General features: G+C 31.6%; 1 long non-coding RNA gene across 1 annotated transcript; it reads left to right on the forward strand.

Moving 5' to 3' along the window:
• The first annotated feature begins 2,409 nt into the window (after nucleotides 1-2,409).
• Nucleotides 2,410-4,491, forward strand: LOC146918582 (uncharacterized). Its single transcript, XR_015016274.1, has 3 exons — nucleotides 2,410-3,299; nucleotides 3,419-3,713; nucleotides 3,851-4,491. It is a non-coding gene; the product is annotated as an uncharacterized LOC146918582 (long non-coding RNA).
• The last annotated feature ends 535 nt before the right edge of the window (nucleotides 4,492-5,026 follow it).

Raw genomic sequence — 5,026 nt, forward strand, 5'->3', positions numbered from 1 at the left:
TATGATTGGGGCATTTGATAGGACTTATGTTGAAGTCATAACATATCTCATATGTCATATGTCTATCTTGAGTAACAATCATTAACCTAATCCTTAGGTTTCTGTGATCTTGACATGGTAGCCACAACATGTTTGCGGATTACCCACTAATTTCCAAAGTCTACAATTACAAGATCTTCGCAATGTCTACAAGAAATCTACTTCCACCATAGAGTTTTCCACTCCAAATTTGTCATCCTGCCCATGTTGGCACACAACTGACACTATATTCTACATCTTTACCTAGCCTCTTCCTAGGAATATGCATAATCATACCTTGGCATCCACCGAGATAATATCCACTCACACATTGTTATACTCGGGTAAATGAACTAATCCACTAACACTATTCACACCGTGTTCAAATAACTCACAACATAAAACTCTATCCAGTCACATTTATTAGAAACTTTTCACTTTTTAGATTCATTAAATAACTAATGTATCTGAACTACATAAAGTCTTGATTCATTAGTTAATTATTAAATTTGAACAAAAAAGTTGCTTATAAATGTGATCAGAGGAAGTACATCCATTTTGCATGTGTTACTTTCAAGAATGAATCTCAATTGTCAATTCAATTGGGAACTTATACACCTCTGTTTTTTTTCTTCACAAAGAACACGATTTTGAGCAACGATTCTCAACAAAGTTTCGAACTTGAACACAACCAAGAACAAACAACAACGAACATACTAAAGAACAAAGAACTTTCATAAACTCATTCTCTTTTTCTATGAACACAAACAAAACCTAATGTTGGGCCCTTCTGAGTTTAATGTCAATAAAATTAGTGTTTTAAATTAAAAAAGTTTATCTTTTTTAATATCAATAATTTTTTTATTAGTTTTCAACTAGTATAAAATATAAGGGAAATGTTAACTAGTGCCCCCGGGGCACTGGTTAAGGACCTAAAATAGCAACTTTTTATAAAAGTTTGTGTAATCAGTGCATTGGAAATTGAAAACTTTTAAATTTTGAAAAAATAATTACTTTATTTAGCATACTTAAAGAGTGCCCCGGGGGCACTCGTTAACAAGACCCAAAATATAATTATGCCATGTCATTAATACAAAATCCAACTCAAGGATTTTTTTAATTATTTTTGAAATTTAGGAGAAGAAATTATCGTTTTTATAAGGACCAAAACTGAAGTGACAACCCCCACCACCACACACATATTGATTTGGCTCATAAAATAAAAACTGAACAATACATAACTTAAGTTCAGTTCATTTATTAACGAGATTAATTATCAACTTAGGTTAGACTCATTTTGATGAATCATGTTTAACAAATCAGTTATTGAATCAAATCTTGATTTATTTTTGATTTGGTTTTATTCATTATTAGCCATAAAAAAAATCAATGGTTTGAAAACCATACCGGTCATTGATCCAAAGACAACCGTTTTAGTTTCAACTGTGGTTGAACTAGTAGTTACTAAGGGCACAAATTAACTGACATTTTATTAAATGGGAGTACAACTCTATCCCATTAAAACATATGGTGTTTAATGGGAAAATAAGTCCTGATTTTGTAATGTTGCTACACATGAACCAAGTTCACGACAAAGTTTTGATGATGTCTACCACCAAGGATGCATCACCCATGGTTCCTTTAAAATAAAGTTTTTCTTTTCTCTTCTTCAATCCTATTCCCTTTAATCTAGATCGAAATTCCAACAAGTGTTCAACTCCCACCAAGTATATATATATCTTATTACATTTTGTCGTGTAGTATTGTAGCTTCTTTACGTCTCTCACACATGACATTCTTCTTATTCTTATTATTTCTCAAAAATTTCTTCTCTTCTTCTTTTTTCCTTTTCAGTTCTAGTTGATAATGAATATCTCTTGTTTGTGATTAATACACTTTCTTTAGGGTTAGGGTTTATACAAAATTTCTGAATTTGGGATTTTCTGTTCTGTCACGGAATGAATTAAACTAATTTTTTTTGTCCTTGTTTGGTTTTTAATTTCCCAATTCAAGTCAATGATTTTGTTTTGATTTTCGTCGCTGGATGGATGCAATCTGGTGTTTGTGTGTTGAGGGTTTAGAGCACCCTCCGTGGTTAATGGATACACATGATTACACTCTATTATGCCATTTTCTTAAATTTTCACCGATGTCGAAGGCCTTGTCTGGGTAACCCTATATTTTTTTAGGATCATGCTAACTTCCGAGGCATTAGTTAAACAAATAAATATAGAAAGAATATATTTTTTTTTTCTTCAAAAAGTAAACTACACAATTTCCAAACTAATATTTCGTTAACTTATGTTCGGAGCATTTTCCTTTTTTTATACCGTCCATCGTTGTTCTATTCTTGTGCATTGATTGTTGTATATTGTTTTTTTTTTTTTTGAAGAATGATTGTTGTATATTGTTATAGATTATTATTATAATCAAATTAAATTTGTCTTTTCACGACTTTGTTCTTTCATTATACATGTGCAGCTGAGTCTCCCCCCAATCTTCAACATTTCACAAGCGCAAATGAGAAAGAGAAGTTGGCCAAAATCTCGAGGCCCTAATGCTTATATGCACCTTCTTTAAAAAAAAAAAAAAAAGAAGCTTATATGCACCTGGCAAGTTTTTTCTTACAAATATTAAGGGGTCTTTAGCAATGCTTTTATTCAAATAATTTTAGTTTCTTTGTTCATATTTAAGGTCTTTTTAATATTAATCTCTAAACCAACTGATGCTTCAAAAGGAGAGAGCACTAGCTGAAGGTCGAAATAAAGCTGAACTTCCAAAGCTGAGAGCTGAACTTCAAAGGAAATATTCTAATTTTCTCGGATTTGGTGGTTAGGTTTCTAATTTTCTTGCCTTCGAACGGAGAAGGCAGACTTTTATTGTTGTTGTTATTGTTATTATTATTATTTTTATTAACATCATCTTGCCTTGATTGCTATAAATATTCAAATCTTTTCAGAATTAGGGGGTTAAGTTTTTACTTTTTTTATTCAATGCTTTTTGTCTAGGTTTTACCGTTTTCGTAATATCTTTCTCTTATTTCAATAATCAAGCTATTTCATTCTTGCTTTACTTTTTCATGTATGTATTTTCATTCTTACCTCGAGCACGTGCAGAAAGAATGAATTGGGAAAGTTTAACCGAAGATCTACAAATAGAGATACTAAGTCGTCTACCAAGAAAATCATTGATGCATTTCAAATGCGTTCAACGTTCTTGGAACATTCTATTCAAAACTCCTTCCTTTCAGAATAAGAGGAGGCTGCACTGTTATGAAAATGGTAAAGTCCATATCTCATAGTTCTTTTTTTTTTGTGGGGTTACTGTTTATTAAATTTTTTTGTCCTTTTTTTGTTTTTTATATTTTCTAATTCAATGTTTCTCTTGTTTGTTATCAAAGGCTATGATGTGAATGAATCAATCAATTTTATGAGATACTCCAAAAGGAGGAGATATCCCAAAAGGAGATCTCGGGCAAAATCCAAGGCAAGTTTCTTCGAGAAATGTCATGGGACAAATAACAATGCTTTTGATTCAAACAATTTAATTATTTTCTTTGTCCAAATTTGAGTTCTTTTTAATATTAATTTGTATACCTACAGAAGTCGGTGGCGAAGATGTCGTATTCTGATATCGTTACTGAAATTCGAAACAGCATGAATGATGCAAAGTGTGCATATGATATAAAAACCGAGGCAAGTTTTTCTGGAAATGTTAACGAAGTTTATGGGGCCGACATTTAGCAATGCTTTTGATTCAAGTTTCACAACTTTAATTTCTTTGTTCATATATATTTGAGTTCTTTGATATTAATTACCCTCTAAATCAACAGATGAGGTTTCTAGAGGATGTGCTGAAATTTAAAAGGTGATAGCTATACTTCAAAAGAGGATAGATGAAGTTCAAAAGCATACAACTAAGACATATGAAGAAGCAGGAGAAGAAAGTGTTGGAGGCTTAAGATGAAGTAGAAACAATGCTTTTTTCCTTCAATTGTTTTAATGGACCAAACATAATGTGGGATTTAATTTACTATTTTAAACCTTTATTATTTAAGTTTTACAATATGAATTGAAAATGTAATAGTTTATATAGTTTTTATTTCTAATTTTATTACTTTTAATTATAAAAGGAGACATGAAGATAACATTAGAAGGACAACAAACACAAAACAAGGAGTCTGTCCTTAATGCTTCCCTAATTCTCTCACTTCTTTGGGGTGAGTAGCGGCGATGAGTGGTTATGGATATCGTTTTCAATGGTGGTTTGCAACAGAGTCTGATTTTGGTGGTGAGGTTTATTTTGGTGGTTATTGTCCTCATGGGAGTTGAAGGCAGGGCGTGGTTTAGGTGTTGTGTGTATGGATGTCTTTTATGGTGTTTATATTGTGTGTTCCGCCTATATTTGACAATTTTAATTTGTAGTCTTTGATTCACCGATCTCGGTTTGTCTTGAGCAGGGATCTGATTTGTTTAATAAATTATGTTGTTAAAAAAAATAAAGAAGTTGATTTACCTTTTCAATACTAGTTGATTGATTATTATGTCTCTTCTTGCCTATGATTTCTGTTATGTGATAATGTCACTTTCTTTACATATAAGGGTTTTTACCTTTTTTTGAATTCAGAATTTTCTGTTCTGTCATAGGCTTTCTACCCTTTTCAATCAAGTTAAGCACGGAAAAACACTCTTTATAACTCCTTAAAAAAAACACTCTTTATAATACTAAGATTATAAGCAACTTTCAAAGTCATTTAAATATGGGTCATGTTAACCAGTGTCCCTGGGGCACTGGTTAAGGAAGCCAAAAGTGGAAATTTTAAGTCAAAAAGAACACTTTTTAAGCTTTTAATGCAATGACAACACAACTTTCAATGCAAGATACTGCTATATTTAACTCCTTAACCAGTGTCCCGGGGGCACTGGTTAACATTTCCCTTTAAATATTTAAACATTAGAATACAAGTTAATTATTAATTTGATCTGACATTGTTGTTGTCTATGACAAC

Source organism: Medicago sativa, chromosome 6 (genome assembly GCF_051527215.1).
Source record: "Medicago sativa cultivar Bolivia chromosome 6, Bolivia_mono, whole genome shotgun sequence".
NCBI lineage: Eukaryota > Viridiplantae > Streptophyta > Magnoliopsida > Fabales > Fabaceae > Medicago > Medicago sativa.